Below are 18,835 nucleotides of genomic sequence, written 5' to 3'. Positions count from 1 at the left end.
GTCAGCATTGGTTAGTCGTGTTCTGTCCCTGTCGTCTCTCAAGGTCAGCATTGGTTAGCAGTGGTCAGGCCCGGTTAGCCATGTTCTGGTCCTCATGCATTCCAAGGTCAGTATTGGTTAGCCATGTTCTGGCCATTTCGTCTCCGAAGGTCAGAATTGGTTAGCCGTGTTCTGGCCCTGTCGTCTCCCAAGGTCAGCATTGGTTCGACATCTTCTGGCCCTCATGTCTCCCAGGGTCAGCATTGGTTAGCCGTGTTCTGGCCCTGTCGTTTCTCAAGGTCAGCATTGATTAGTCGTGTTCTGGCCCTGTCATCTCTCAAGGTCAGCATTGATTAGTCGTGTTCTGGCCCTCATGTCTCCCAAGTTCAGCATTGGTTAGCCGTGTTCTGGCCCTGTCGTTTCCCAAGGTCAGAATTGGTCAGCCGTGTTCTGGCCCTGTCGTCTCTCAAGGTCAGCATTGGTCAGCCGTGTTCTGGCCCTCATGTCTCCTAAGGTCAGCATTGGTTAGCCGTGTTCTGGCCCTGTCGTTTCCCAAGGTCAGTATTGGTTAGCCATGTTCTGGCCCTCATGTCTCCCAAGGTCAGCATTGGTTAGCCGTGTTCTGGCCCTGTCGTTTCCCAAGGTCAGTATTGGTTAGCCATGTTCTGGCCCTCATGTCTCCCAAGGTCAGCATTGGTTAGCCGTGTCCTGGCCCTCATGTCTCTCAACGTCAGCATTGGTTAGCCGTGTTCTGGCCCTGTCGTTTCTCAAGGTCAGCATTGGTTAGCCATGTTCTGGCCCTCATGCCTTCCAAGGTCAGTATTGGTTAGCCATGTTCTGGCCCTGTCGTCTCCGAAGCTCAGAATTGGTTAGCCGTGTTCTGGCCCTGTCGTCTCCCAAGGTCAGCATTGGTTAGACATCTTCTGGCCCTCATGTCTCCCAAGGTCAGCATTGGTTAGCCGTGTTCTGGCACTGTAATCTCTCAAGGTCAGCATTGGTCAGCCGTGTTCTGGCCCTCATGTCTCCCAAGGTCAGCATTGGTTAGCCGTGTTCTGGCCCTGTCGTTTCCCAAGGTCAGAATTGGTCAGACGTGTTCTGGCCCTGTCGTCTCTCAAGGTCAGCCCTTGAGGTCAGCCGTGTTCTGGCCCTGTCGTCTCTCAAGGTCAGCATTGATTAGTCGTGTTCTGGCCCTGTCATCTCTCAAGGTCAGCATTGGTTTGTCGTGTTCTGGCCCTCATGTCTCCCAAGGTCAGCCTTGGTTTTCCGTGTTCTGGCCCTGTAATCTTTCAAGGTCAGCATTGGTCAGCCGTGTTCTGGCCCTCATGTCTCCCAAGGTCAGCATTGGTTAGCCGTGTTCTGGCCCTGTCGTTTCCCAAGGTCAGTATTGGTTAGCCATGTTCTGGCCCTGTCGTCTCTCAAGGCCAGCATTGGTTAGCCGCGTTCTGGCCCTGTAATCTCTCAAGGTCAGCATTGGTTAGCCGTGTTCTGGCCCTCATGTCTCCCAAGGTCAGCATTAGTTAGCCGTGTTCTGGCCCTGTCGTTTCCCAAGGTCAGTATTGGTTAGCCATGTTCTGGCCCTCATGTCTCCCAAGGTCAGCATTGGTTAGCCGTGTTCTGGCCCTGTCGTTTCCCAAGGTCAGTATTGGTTAGCCACGTTCTGGCCCTCATGTCTCTCAAGGTCAGCATTGGTTAGCCGTGTTCTGGCCCTCATGCCTTCCAAGGTCAGTATTGGTTAGCCATGTTCTGGCCCTGTCGTCTCCGAAGCTCAGAATTGGTTAGCCGTGTTCTGGCCCTGTCGTCTCCCAAGGTCAACATCAGTTAGACATCTTCTGGCCCTCATGTCTCCCAAGGTCAGTATTGGTTAGCCATGTTCTGGCCCTCATGTCTCCCAAAGTCAGCATTGGTTAGCCGTGTTCTGGCCCTGTTGTCTCTCATGGCCAGCATTGGTTAGACGAGTTCTGGCCCTGTCGTCTCCCAAGGTCAGCATTGGTTAGCCATCTTCTGGCCCTCATGTCTCCCAAGGTCAGCATTGGTTAGCCGTGTCATGGTCCTCATGTCTTCCGACGTCAGCATTGGTTAGCCGTGTCCTGGCCCTCATGTCACCCAAGGTCAGAATTGGTCAGCCGTGTTCTGGCCCTGTCGTCTCTCAAGGTCAGCATTGATTAGTCGTGTTCTGGCCCTGTCATCTCTCAAGGTCAGCATTGGTTCGTCGTGTTCTGGCCCTGTAATCTCTCAAGGTCAGCATTGGTTAGCTGGTGTTCTGGCCCTTTCGTCTCTCAAGGCCAGCATTGGTTAGCCATGTCCTGATCCTCATGTATTCCAAGGTCAGCATTGGTTAGCCATGTTCTGGCCCTGTCATGTCCCAAGGTCAGCATTGGTTAGCCATTTTCTTGCCCTGTCATCTCCCAAGGTAGCAATTGGTTAGCCATCTTCTGGCCCTGTCGTCTCCGAAGGTCAGCATTGGTTAGCCGTGTTCTGGCACTGTCATCTCCCAAGGTCTGCATTGGTTAGCCATGTTCTGGCCCTCATGTCTCTCAAGGTCAGCATTAGTTAGTTGTGTTCTGGCCCTGTCGTCTCTCAAGGTAAGCATTGGTTAGCCGTGTTCTGGCCCACATGTCTTTCGAGGTCAGCATTGGTTAGCCATGTTTTGGCCCACATGTCTTCTGAGGTCAGCATTGGTTAGCCATGTTCTGGCCCTGTCATCTCCCAAGGTCAGCATTGGTTAGCCATCTTCTGGCCCTCGTGTCTCCCAAGGTCTGCATTGGTTAGCCGTGTTCTGGCCCTGTCGTCTCTCATGGCCAGCATTGGATAGACTTGTTCTTGCCATGTCGTCTCTCAAGGTCAGTATTGGTTTGTCGTGTTCTGGCACTGTCGTTTCTCAAGGTCAGCCTTGGTTAGCCGCGTTCTGGCCCTGTCATCTCTAAAGGTCAGCATTGGTCAGCCGTGTTCTGGCCCTCATGTCTCCCAAGGTCAGCATTGGTTAGCCGTGTTCTGACCCTGTCGTTTCCCATGGTCAGCATTGGTTAGCCGTGTTCTGGCCCTGTCGTTTACCAAGGTAAGTATTGGTTAGCCATGTTCTGGCCCTCATGTCTCCCAAGTCAGCATTGGTTAGCCATGTCCTGGCCCTGTCATCTCTCAAGGTCAGCATTGGTTAGCCGTGTTCTGGCATTGTCGTCTCTCAAGGTCAGCATTCGTTAGAAGTGTTTTGGCCTGGTTAGCCGTGTTCTGGCCCTCATGTCTTCCAAGGTCAGCATAGGTTAGCCATGTTCTGGCCATCATGTCTTCCAAGGTCAGCATTGGTTAGCCGTGTTCTGGCAATCAGGTCTCTCAAGGTCAGCATTGGTTAGCTATGTTCTGGCCCTGTCATCTCCCAAGGTCAGCATTGGTTAGTCGTGTTCTGGCCCTGTCATCTCCCAAGGTCAGCATTGGTTAGCTGTGTCCTGGCCCTCATGTTTCCCAAGGTCAGCATTGGTTTGCCATCTTCTGGCCCTCATGTTTCCCAAGTTCAGTATTGGTTGGCATTGTTCTGGCCCTGTCGTCTCCCAAGGACAGCATTTGTTAGCCGTTTTCTGGCCCTGTCGTCTACCAAGGTCTCTATGTCTCTATCATATTTTGACAGACCAGCTAGATCTAATGTCTCAATTATAATATGACAAACCAGCTAGATCTGCTGTCTCTATTATATTATGTCAGACAAGCTACATCTGCTGTCTGTATTATATTATGACAGACAGGCTAGGACCACTGTCTCTATTATATTATGTCAGACCAGCAATATCTACTGTCTCTATTATATTATGACAGACCAGCTAGATCAACTGTCTCTATTGTTTTATGAAAAACCAGATAGATCTACTGTCTATATTATATTATGACAGACCAGCTAGATCTACTGTCTTTATTATATTATGTCAGACCAGCTAGATCTACTGTCTCATATTTTGACAGACCAGTTAGTTTTACTGTCTCTATTATATTATGACAGACCAGCTAGATCAATCCTCTCTATTATATTATGGCAGACCAGCTAGATCTACTGTCTATATTATAATATGAAAGACCAGCTAGATATAATGTCTCTATTCTATTATGACAAACCAGCCAGATATACTGTCTCTATTATATTATGACAGACCAGCTAGATCTACAGTCTCTATTATATTATGACAGACCAGCTAGATCTACTGTCTCTATTATAAAATGACAGACCAGCTAGATCTACTGTCTCTATTATATTATGACAGCTATATCTACTGTATATATTATAATATGACAGACCAGCTAGATCTACTGTCTCTATTATAATATGACAGACCAGCTAGATCTACTGTCTATTATATTATGACAGACCAGCTAGATCTACTGTCTCTCTTATAATATGACAGACCAGCTAGTTATACAGTCTCTATTATATTATGACAGTCCAGCTAGATCTACTGTCTCTATTGTATTATGACAGACCAGCCAGATCTACTGTCTCTATTATAAAATGGCAGACCAGCTAGATCTACTGTCTCTATGTCTCTATTCTATTAAGACAGACCAGCTAGATTTACTGTCTCTATGTCTCTATTAGATTATGACTGACAAGCTAGTTCTACTGTCTCTATTGATTTATGACAGACCAGCTAGATCTACAGTCTCTACTATATTATGACAGACCAGCTAGATCTACTGTCTCTATTACATTATGACAGCTATATCTACTGTCTCTATTATAATTTGACAGACCAGCTGGATCTACTGTCTCTATGTCTCTATTTTATTATGACAGACCAGCTAGATCTGCTGTCTCTATTATATTATGTCAGACAAGCTACATCTGCTGTCTGTATTATATTATGACAGACAGGCTAGGACCACTGTCTCTATTATATTATGTCAGACCAGCAATATCTACTGTCTCTATTATATTATGACAGACCAGCTAGATCAACTGTCTCTATTGTTTTATGAAAAACCAGATAGATCTACTGTCTATATTATATTATGACAGACCAGCTAGATCTACTGTCTTTATTATATTATGTCAGACCAGCTAGATCTACTGTCTCATATTTTGACAGACCAGTTAGTTTTACTGTCTCTATTATATTATGACAGACCAGCTAGATCAATCCTCTCTATTATATTATGGCAGACCAGCTAGATCTACTGTCTATATTATAATATGAAAGACCAGCTAGATATAATGTCTCTATTCTGTTATGACAAACCAGCCAGATATACTGTCTCTATTATATTATGACAGACCAGCTAGATCTACAGTCTCTATTATATTATGACAGACCAGCTAGATCTACTGTCTCTATTATAAAATGACAGACCAGCTAGATCTACTGTCTCTATTATATTATGACAGCTATATCTACTGTATCTATTATAATATGACAGACCAGCTAGATCTACTGTCTCTATTATAATATGACAGACCAGCTAGATCTACTGTCTCTATTATAATATGACAGACCAGCTAGTTATACAGTCTCTATTATATTATGACAGTCCAGCTAGATCTACCGTCTCTATTGTATTATGACAGACCAGCCAGATCTACTGTCTCTATTATAAAATGGCAGATCAGCTAGATCTACTGTCTCTATGTCTCTATTCTATTAAGACAGACCAGCTAGATTTACTGTCTCTATGTCTCTATTAGATTATGACTGACAAGCTAGTTCTACTGTCTCTATTATATTATGTCAGACCAGCAATATCTACTGTCTCTATTATATTATGACAGACCAGCTAGATCAACTGTCTCTATTGTTTTATGAAAAACCAGATAGATCTACTGTCTATATTATATTATGACAGACCAGCTAGATCTACTGTCTTTATTATATTATGTCAGACCAGCTAGATCTACTGTCTCATATTTTGACAGACCAGTTAGTTTTACTGTCTCTATTATATTATGACAGACCAGCTAGATCAATCCTCTCTATTATATTATGGCAGACCAGCTACATCTACTGTCTATATTATAATATGAAAGACCAGCTAGATATAATGTCTCTATTCTGTTATGACAAACCAGCCAGATATACTGTCTCTATTATATTATGACAGACCAGCTAGATCTACAGTCTCTATTATATAATGACAGACCAGCTAGATATACTGTCTCTATTATAAAATGACAGACCAGCTAGATCTACTGTCTCTATTATATTATGACAGCTATATCTACTGTATCTATTATAATATGACAGACCAGCTAGATCTACTGTCTCTATTATAATATGACAGACCAGCTAGATCTACTGTCTATTATATTATGACATACCAGCTAGATCTACTGTCTCTATTATAATATGACAGACCAGCTAGTTATACAGTCTCTATTATATTATGACAGTCCAGCTAGATCTACTGTCTCTATTGTATTATGACAGACCAGCCAGATCTACTGTCTCTATTATAAAATGGCAGACCAGCTAGATCTACTGTCTCTATGTCTCTATTCTATTAAGACAGACCAGCTAGATTTACTGTCTCTATGTCTCTATTAGATTATGACTGACAAGCTAGTTCTACTGTCTCTATTGATTTATGACAGACCAGCTAGATCTACAGTCTCTACTATATTATGACAGACCAGCTAGATCTACTGTCTCTATTACATTATGACAGCTATATCTACTGTCACTATTATAATTTGACAGACCAGCTATATCTACTGTCTCTATTATATTATGACAGACCAGCTAGATCTACTGCCCCTACTGTATTATGACAGACCAGCCAGATCTACTGTCTCTATTATAGTATGACAGACCAGCTAGATCTATCCTCTCTATTATATTATGACAGAACAGCTAGATCTACTGTCTCTATTATAATATGACAGACCAGCTAGATCTACTGTCGCTATTATATTATGACAGCTATATCTACTGTCTCTATTATAATATGACAGACTACCTCGGTCTACTGTCTCTATTATAATATGACAGACCAGCTAGATATACTGTCTCTATTATATTATGACAGACCAGCTAGATATACTATATCTATTATAATATGAAAGACCAGCTAGTTATACAGTCTCTATTATATTATGACAGTCCAGCTAGATCTACTGTCTCTATTCTATTATGACAGACCAGCTAGATCTACAGTCTCTATTATATTACGACAGACCAGCTAGATCTACTGTCTCTATTATAAAATGGCAGACCAGCTAGATCTACTGTCTCTATGTCTCTATTAGATTATGACTGACAAGCTAGTTCTACTGTCTCTATTGATTTATGACAAACCAGCTAGATCTACAGTCTCTACTATATTATGACAGACCAGCTAGATCTACTGTCTCTATTACATTATGACAGCTATATCTACTGTCTCTATTATAATTTGACAGACCAGCCAGATCTACTGTCTCTATTATAGTATGACAGACCAGCTAGATCTATCCTCTCTATTATATTATGACAGAACAGCTAGATCTACTCTCTCTACTATATTATGACAGACCAGCTAGATCTACTGTCTCTATTACATTATGACAGCTATATCTACTGTCTCTATTATAATTTGACAGACCAGCCAGATCTACTGTCTCTATTATAGTATGACAGACCAGCTAGATCTATCCTCTCTATTATATTATGACAGACCAGCTAGATCTACTGCCCCTACTGTATTATGACAGACCAGCCAGATCTACTGTCTCTATTATAGTATGACAGACCAGCTAGATCTATCCTCTCTATTATATTACGACAGAACAGCTAGATCTACTGTCTCTATTATAATATGACAGACCAGCTAGATCTACTGTCGCTATTATATTATGACAGCTATATCTACTGTCTCTATTATAATATGACAGACTAGCTCGGTTTACTGTCTCTATTATAATATGACAGACCAGCTAGATCTACAGTCTCTATTATATTATGACAGACCAGCTAGATCTACTGTCTCTATTATAATATGACAGACCAGCTAGATCTACTCTCTGTATTATAATATGACAGACCAGCTAGATCTACTGTCTCTATTATATTATGACAGACCAGCTAGATCTACTGTCTCTATTATATTATGACAGACCAGCTAGATCTACTCTCTATTCTATTATGACAGACCAGCTAGATCTACAGTCTCTATTATATTATGACAGAAAAGCTAGATATTTTGTCTCTATTATAATATGACAGATCTACTGTTACTGTCTCTATTATATTATGACAGACAAGCTAGATCTACTGTCTCTATTATATTATGACAGACCAGCTGGATCTACTGTCTCTATTACAATATGACAGACCAGCTAGATCTACTGTCTCTATTATATTATGACAGACCAGCTAGATCTACTGTCACTATTATAATATGACAGACCAGCTATATCTACTGTCTCTATGTCTCTATTCTATTCTGACAGACCAGCAAGATTTACTGTCTCCTTGTCTCTATTGTATTATGACAGACCAGCCAGATCTACAGTCTCTATTATATCATGACAGACCAGCTAGATATACAGTCTCTATTATATTATGACAGACCAGCTAGATCTACTGTCTCTATTCTATTATGACAGACCAGCTAGTTCTACTGTCTCTATGTCTCTATTGTATTATGACAGACCAGCCATGTATACTATCTCTATTATATTATGACAGACCAGCTAGATCTATTGTCTCTATTATATTATGACAGACCAGCTAGATCTACTGTCTCTATTGTAATATGACAAACCAGCCAGATCTACTGCCTCTATTGTAATATGACAAAACAGCCAGATCTACTGTCTCTATTATATTATGACAGCTATATCTACTGTCTCTGTTATAATGTGACAGACCAGCTAGGTCTACTGTCTCTATTATAATATGACAGACCAGATAGATCTACTGTCTCTATTATATTATGACAGACCAGCTAGATCTACAGTCTCTATTATATTATGACCGACCAGCTAGATCTACTGTCTCTATTATAATATGACAGACCAGCTAGATCTACTGTCTCTATTATATTATGACTAACCAGCTAGATCTACGGTCTCTATTATAATATGACAGACAAGCTATATCTACTGTCTCTATTATATTATGACAGACCAGCTAGATATGCAGCCTCTATTATGTTATGACAGACCAGCTAGATCTACTGTCTCTATTATAAAATGACAGACCAGCTAGATCTACTGTCTCTATTATATTATGACAGCTATATCTACTGTGTCTATTATAATATGACAGACCAGCTAGATCTACTGTCTCTATTATAATATGACAGACCAGCTAGTTATACAGTCTCTATTATATTATGACAGACCATCTAGATCTACTGTATCTAATATAATATGAAAGACCAGCTAGATCTACTGTCTATTATATTATGACAGACCAGCTAGGTCTACTGTCTCTATTATAATATGACAGACCAGCTAGTTATACAGTCTCTATTATATTATGACAGTCCAGCTAGATCTACTGTCTCTATTCTATTATGACAGACCAGCTAGATCTACAGTCTCTATTATATTATGACAGCTATATCTACTGTCTCTATTATAATATGACAGACTAGCTCGGTCTACTGTCTCTATTATAATATGACAGACCAGCTAGATATACTGTCTCTATTATATTATGACAGACCAGCTAGATATACTGTATCTATTATAATATGAAAGACCAGCTAGTTATACAGTCTCTATTATATTATGACAGTCCAGCTAGATCTACTGTCTCTATTCTATTATGACAGACCAGCTAGATCTACAGTCTCTATTATATTACGACAGACCAGCTAGATCTACTGTCTCTATTATAAAATGGCAGACCAGCTAGATCTACTGTCTCTATGTCTCTATTAGATTATGACTGACAAGCTAGTTCTACTGTCTCTATTGATTTATGACAGACCAGCTAGATCTACAGTCTCTACTATATTATGACAGACCAGCTAGATCTACTGTCTCTATTACATTATGACAGCTATATCTACTGTCTCTATTATAATTTGACAGACCAGCCAGATCTACTGTCTCTATTATAGTATGACAGACCAGCTAGATCTACTGTCTCTATTATAATATGACAGACCAGCTAGATCTACTCTCTATTCTATTATGACAGACCAGCTAGATCTACAGTCTCTATTATATTATGACAGACCAGCTAGATCTACTGTCTCTATTACATTATGACAGCTATATCTACTGTCTCTATTATAATTTGACAGACCAGCTATATCTACTGTCTCTATTATATTATGACAGACCAGCTAGATCTACTGCCCCTACTGTATTATGACAGACCAGCCAGATCTACTGTCTCTATTATAGTATGACAGACCAGCTAGATCTATCCTCTCTATTATATTATGACAGAACAGCTAGATCTACTTTCTCTATTATAATATGACAGACCAGCTAGATCTACTGTCGCTATTATATTATGACAGCTATATCTACTGTCTCTATTATAATATGACAGACTAGCTAGGTCTACTGTCTCTATTATAATATGACAGACCAGCTAGATCTACAGTCTCTATTATATTATGACAGACCAGCTAGATCTACTGTCTCTATTATAATATGACAGACCAGCTAGATCTACTCTCTGTATTATAATATGACAGACCAGCTAGATCTACTGTCTCTATTATATTATGACAGACCAGCTAGATCTACTGTCTCTATTATATTATGACAGACCAGCTAGATCTACTCTCTATTCTATTATGACAGACCAGCTAGATCTACAGTCTCTATTATATTATGACAGAAAAGCTAGATCTTTTGTCTCTATTATAATATGACAGATCTACTGTTACTGTCTCTATTATATTCTGACAGACCAGCAAGATTTACTGTCTCCTTGTCTCTATTGTATTATGACAGACCAGCCAGATCTACAGTCTCTATTATATCATGACAGACCAGCTAGATATACAGTCTCTATTATATTATGACAGACCAGCTAGATCTACTGTCTCTATTCTATTATGACAGACCAGCTAGTTCTACTGTCTCTATGTCTCTATTGTATTATGACAGACCAGCCATATATACTATCTCTATTATATTATGACAGACCAGCTAGATCTATTGTCTCTATTATATTATGACAGACCAGCTAGATCTACTGTCTCTATTGTAATATGACAAACCAGCCAGATCTACTGCCTCTATTGTAATATGACAAAACAGCCAGATCTACTCTCTCTATTATATTATGACAGCTATATCTACTGTCTCTGTTATAATGTGACAGACCAGCTAGGTCTACTGTCTCTATTATAATATGACAGACCAGATAGATCTACTGTCTCTATTATATTATGACAGACCAGCTAGATCTACAGTCTCTATTATATTATGACCGACCAGCTAGATCTACTGTCTCTATTATAATATGACAGACCAGCTAGATCTACTGTCTCTATTATATTATGACTAACCAGCTAGATCTACGGTCTCTATTATAATATGACAGACAAGCTATATCTACTGTCTCTATTATATTATGACAGACCAGCTAGATATGCAGCCTCTATTATGTTATGACAGACCAGCTAGATCTACTGTCTCTATTATAAAATGACAGACCAGCTAGATCTACTGTCTCTATTATATTATGAGAGCTATATCTACTGTGTCTATTATAATATGACAGACCAGCTAGATCTACTGTCTCTATTATAATATGACAGACCAGCTAGTTATACAGTCTCTATTATATTATGACAGACCATCTAGATCTACTGTATCTAATATAATATGAAAGACCAGCTAGATCTACTGTCTATTATATTATGACAGACCAGCTAGGTCTACTGTCTCTATTATAATATGACAGACCAGCTAGTTATACAGTCTCTATTATATTATGACAGTCCAACTAGATCTACTGTCTCTATTCTATTATGACAGACCAGCTAGATCTACAGTCTATATTATATTATGACAGACCAGCTAGTTCTACTGTCTCTATTATAAAATGGCAGACCAGCTAGATCTACTGTCTCTATGTCTCTATTCTTTTAAGACAGACCAGCTAGATTTACTCTCTCTATGTCTCTATTAGATTATGACTGACAAGCTAGATCTACTGTCTCTTTTGATTTATGACAGACCAGCTAGATCTACAGTCTCTACTATATTATGACAGACCAGCTAGATCTACTGTCTCTATTACATTATGACAGCTATATCTACTGTCTCTATTATAATTTGACAGACCAGCTATATCTACTGTCTCTATTATATTATGACAGAGCAGCTAGATCTACTGCCCCTACTGTATTATGACAGACCAGCCAGATCTACTGTCTCTATTATAGTATGACAGACCAGCTAGATCTATCCTCTCTATTATATTATGACAGAACAGCTAGATCTACTGTCTCTATTATAATATGACAGACCAGCTAGTTATACAGTCTCTATTATATTATGACAGACCATCTAGATCTACTGTATCTAATATAATATGAAAGACCAGCTAGATCTACTGTCTATTATATTATGACAGACCAGCTAGATCTACTGTCTCTATTATAATATGACAGACCAGCTAGTTATACAGTCTCTATTATATTATGACAGTCCAGCTAGATCTACTGTCTCTATTCTATTATGACAGACCAGCTAGATCTACAGTCTCTATTATATTATGACAGACCAGCTAGTTCTACTGTCTCTATTATAAAATGGCAGACCAGCTAGATCTACTGTCTCTATGTCTCTATTCTTTTAAGACAGACCAGCCAGATTTACTCTCTCTATGTCTCTATTAGATTATGACTGACAAGCTAGATCTACTGTCTCTATTGATTTATGACAGACCAGCTAGATCTACAGTCTCTACTATATTATGACAGACCAGCTAGATCTACTGTCTCTATTACATTATGACAGCTATATCTACTGTCTCTATTATAATTTGACAGACCAGCTATATCTACTGTCTCTATTATATTATGACAGAGCAGCTAGATCTACTGCCCCTACTGTATTATGACAGACCAGCCAGATCTACTGTCTCTATTATAGTATGACAGACCAGCTAGATCTATCCTCTCTATTATATTATGACAGAACAGCTAGATCTACTGTCTCTATTATAATATGACAGACCAGCTAGATCTACTGTCTCTATTATATTATGACAGCTATATCTACTGTCTCTATTATAATATGACAGACTAGCTCGGTCTACTGTCTCTATTATAATATGACAGACCAGCTAGATATACTGTCTCTATTATATTATGACAGACCAGCTAGATATACTGTCTCTATTATATTATGACAGACCAGCTAGATAAACAGTCTCTATTATATTATGACAGACCAGCTAGATCTACTGTCTCTATTATAATATGACAGACCAGCTACATCTACTGTCTCTATTATATTATGACAGACCAGCTAGATCTACTGTCTCTATTATATTATGACAGACCAGCTAGATCTACTGTCTCTATTCTATTATGACAGACCAGCTAGATCTACTGTCTCTATTATATTATGACAGACCAGCTAGATCTACTGTCTCTATTATAATATGACAGATCTACTGTTACTGTCTCTATTATATTATGACAGACAAGCTTGATCTACTGTCTCTATTATATTATGACAGACCAGCTGGATCTACTGTCTCTATTGTATAATGACAGACCAGCCAGATCTACAGTCTCTATTATATCATGACAGACCAGCTAGATATACAGTCTCTATTATATTATGACAGACCAGCTAGATCTACTGTCTCTATTCTATTATGACAGACCAGCTAGTTCTACTGTCTCTATGTCTCTATTGTATTATGACAGACCAGCCATATATACTATCTCTATTATATTATGACAGACCAGCTAGATCTATTGTCTCTATTATATTATGACAGACCAGCTAGATCTACTGTCTCTATTGTAATATGACAAACCAGCCAGATCTACTGCCTCTATTGTAATATGACAAAACAGCCAGATCTACTCTCTCTATTATATTATGACAGCTATATCTACTGTCTCTGTTATAATGTGACAGACCAGCTAGGTCTACTGTCTCTATTATAATATGACAGACCAGCTAGATCTACTGTCTCTATTATATTATGACTAACCAGCTAGATCTACGGTCTCTATTATAATATGACAGACAAGCTATATCTACTGTCTCTATTATATTATGACAGACCAGCTAGATATGCAGCCCCTATTATATTATGACAGACCAGCTAGATCTACTGTCTCTATTATATTATGACAGACCAGCTAGATCTACTGTCTCTATTCTATTATGACAGACCAGCTAGATCTACTGTCTCTATTATATTATGACAGACCAGCTAGATCTACTGTCTCTATTATAATATGACAGATCTACTGTTACTGTCTCTATTATATTATGACAGACAAGCTTGATCTACTGTCTCTATTATATTATGACAGACCAGCTGGATCTACTGTCTCTATTGTATTATGACAGACCAGCCAGATCTACAGTCTCTATTATATCATGACAGACCAGCTAGATATACAGTCTCTATTATATTATGACAGACCAGCTAGATCTACTGTCTCTATTCTATTATGACAGACCAGCTAGTTCTACTGTCTCTATGTCTCTATTGTATTATGACAGACCAGCCATATATACTATCTCTATTATATTATGACAGACCAGCTAGATCTATTGTCTCTATTATATTATGACAGACCAGCTAGATCTACTGTCTCTATTGTAATATGACAAACCAGCCAGATCTACTGCCTCTATTGTAATATGACAAAACAGCCAGATCTACTCTCTCTATTATATTATGACAGCTATATCTACTGTCTCTGTTATAATGTGACAGACCAGCTAGGTCTACTGTCTCTATTATAATATGACAGACCAGCTAGATCTACAGTCTCTACTATATTATGACAGACCAGCTAGATCTACTGTCTCTATTATAGTATGACAGACCAGCTAGATCTATCCTCTCTATTATATTATGACAGAACAGCTAGATCTACTGTCTCTATTATAATATGACAGACCAGCTAGATCTACTGTCTCTATTATATTATGACAGAGCAGCTAGATCTACTGCCCCTACTGTATTATGACAGACCAGCCAGATCTACTGTCTCTATTATAGTATGACAGACCAGCTAGATCTATCCTCTCTATTATATTATGACAGAACAGCTAGATCTACTGTCTCTATTATAATATGACAGACCAGCTAGTTATACAGTCTCTATTATATTATGACAGACCATCTAGATCTACTGTATCTAATATAATATGAAAGACCAGCTAGATCTACTGTCTATTATATTATGACAGACCAGCTAGATCTACTGTCTCTATTATAATATGACAGACCAGCTAGTTATACAGTCTCTATTATATTATGACAGTCCAGCTAGATCTACTGTCTCTATTCTATTATGACAGACCAGCTAGATCTACAGTCTCTATTATATTATGACAGACCAGCTAGTTCTACTGTCTCTATTATAAAATGGCAGACCAGCTAGATCTACTGTCTCTATGTCTCTATTCTTTTAAGACAGACCAGCTAGATTTACTCTCTCTATGTCTCTATTAGATTATGACTGACAAGCTAGATCTACTGTCTCTATTGATTTATGACAGACCAGCTAGATCTACAGTCTCTACTATATTATGACAGACCAGCTAGATCTACTGTCTCTATTACATTATGACAGCTATATCTACTGTCTCTATTATAATTTGACAGACCAGCTATATCTACTGTCTCTATTATATTATGACAGAGCAGCTAGATCTACTGCCCCTACTGTATTATGACAGACCAGCCAGATCTACTGTCTCTATTATAGTATGACAGACCAGCTAGATCTATCCTCTCTATTATATTATGACAGAACAGCTAGATCTACTGTCTCTATTATAATATGACAGACCAGCTAGATCTACTGTCTCTATTATATTATGACAGCTATATCTACTGTCTCTATTATAATATGACAGACTAGCTCGGTCTACTGTCTCTATTATAATATGACAGACCAGCTAGATATACTGTCTCTATTATATTATGACAGACCAGCTAGATATACTGTCTCTATTATATTATGACAGACCAGCTAGATAAACAGTCTCTATTATATTATGACAGACCAGCTAGATCTACTGTCTCTATTATAATATGACAGACCAGCTACATCTACTGTCTCTATTATATTATGACAGACCAGCTAGATCTACTGTCTCTATTATATTATGACAGACCAGCTAGATCTACTGTCTCTATTCTATTATGACAGACCAGCTAGATCTACTGTCTCTATTATATTATGACAGACCAGCTAGATCTACTGTCTCTATTATAATATGACAGATCTACTGTTACTGTCTCTATTATATTATGACAGACAAGCTTGATCTACTGTCTCTATTATATTATGACAGACCAGCTGGATCTACTGTCTCTATTGTATTATGACAGACCAGCCAGATCTACAGTCTCTATTATATCATGACAGACCAGCTAGATATACAGTCTCTATTATATTATGACAGACCAGCTAGATCTACTGTCTCTATTCTATTATGACAGACCAGCTAGTTCTACTGTCTCTATGTCTCTATTGTATTATGACAGACCAGCCATATATACTATCTCTATTATATTATGACAGACCAGCTAGATCTATTGTCTCTATTATATTATGACAGACCAGCTAGATCTACTGTCTCTATTGTAATATGACAAACCAGCCAGATCTACTGCCTCTATTGTAATATGACAAAACAGCCAGATCTACTCTCTCTATTATATTATGACAGCTATATCTACTGTCTCTGTTATAATGTGACAGACCAGCTAGGTCTACTGTCTCTATTATAATATGACAGACCAGCTAGATCTACTGTCTCTATTATATTATGACTAACCAGCTAGATCTACGGTCTCTATTATAATATGACAGACAAGCTATATCTACTGTCTCTATTATATTATGACAGACCAGCTAGATATGCAGCCCCTATTATATTATGACAGACCAGCTAGATCTACTGTCTCTATTATATTATGACAGACCAGCTAGATCTACTGTCTCTATTCTATTATGACAGACCAGCTAGATCTACTGTCTCTATTATATTATGACAGACCAGCTAGATCTACTGTCTCTATTATAATATGACAGATCTACTGTTACTGTCTCTATTATATTATGACAGACAAGCTTGATCTACTGTCTCTATTATATTATGACAGACCAGCTGGATCTACTGTCTCTATTGTATTATGACAGACCAGCCAGATCTACAGTCTCTATTATATCATGACAGACCAGCTAGATATACAGTCTCTATTATATTATGACAGACCAGCTAGATCTACTGTCTCTATTCTATTATGACAGACCAGCTAGTTCTACTGTCTCTATGTCTCTATTGTATTATGACAGACCAGCCATATATACTATCTCTATTATATTATGACAGACCAGCTAGATCTATTGTCTCTATTATATTATGACAGACCAGCTAGATCTACTGTCTCTATTGTAATATGACAAACCAGCCAGATCTACTGCCTCTATTGTAATATGACAAAACAGCCAGATCTACTCTCTCTATTATATTATGACAGCTATATCTACTGTCTCTGTTATAATGTGACAGACCAGCTAGGTCTACTGTCTCTATTATAATATGACAGACCAGCTAGATCTACAGTCTCTACTATATTATGACAGACCAGCTAGATCTACTGTCTCTATTATAGTATGACAGACCAGCTAGATCTATCCTCTCTATTATATTATGACAGAACAGCTAGATCTACTGTCTCTATTATAATATGACAGACCAGCTAGATCTACTGTCTCTATTATAATATGACAGACCAGCTAGTTATACAGTCTCTATTATATTATGACAGTCCAGCTAGATCTACTGTCTCTATTCTATTATGACAAACCAGCTAGATCTACAGTCTCTATTATATTATGACAGACCAGCTAGTTCTACTGTCTCTATTATAAAACGGCAGACCAGCTAGATCTACTGTCTCTATGTCTCTATTCTTTTAAGACAGACCAGCTAGATTTACTCTCTCTATGTCTCTATTAGATTATGACAGACCAGCTAGATCTACAGTCTCTACTATATTATGACAGACCAGCTATATCTACTGTCTCTATTACATTAAGACAGCTATATCTACTGTCTCTATTATAATTTGACAGACCAGCTATATCTACTGTCTCTATTATATTATGACAGAGCAGCTAGATCTACTGCCCCTACTGTATTATGACAGACCAGCCAGATCTACTGTCTCTATTATAGTATGACAGACCAGCTAGATCTATCCTCTCTATTATATTATGACAGAACAGCTAGATCTACTGTCTCTATTATAATATGACAGACCAGCTAGATCTACTGTCTCTATTATATTATGACAGCTATATCTACTGTCTCTATTATAATATGACAGACTAGCTCGGTCTACTGTCTCTATTATAATATGACAGACCAGCTAGATATACTGTCTCTATTATATTATGACAGACCAGCTAGATATACTGTCTCTATTATATTATGACAGACCAGCTAGATATACAGTCTCTATTATATTATGACAGACCAGCTAGATCTACTGTCTCTATTATATTATGACAGACCAGCTACATCTACTCTCTGTATTATAATATGACAGACCAGCTAGATCTACTGTCTCTATTATATTATGACAGACCAGCTAGATCTACTGTCTCTATTATATTATGACAGACCAGCTAGATCTACTGTCTCTATTCTATTATGACAGACCAGCTAGATCTACAGTCTCTATTATATTATGACAGACCAGCTAGA

Source organism: Oncorhynchus mykiss, chromosome 7, assembly GCF_057628025.1.
Source record: "Oncorhynchus mykiss isolate SJ-2025 chromosome 7, ASM5762802v1, whole genome shotgun sequence".
Lineage (NCBI taxonomy): Eukaryota > Metazoa > Chordata > Actinopteri > Salmoniformes > Salmonidae > Oncorhynchus > Oncorhynchus mykiss.
This window is presented reverse-complemented; position numbering follows the sequence as displayed.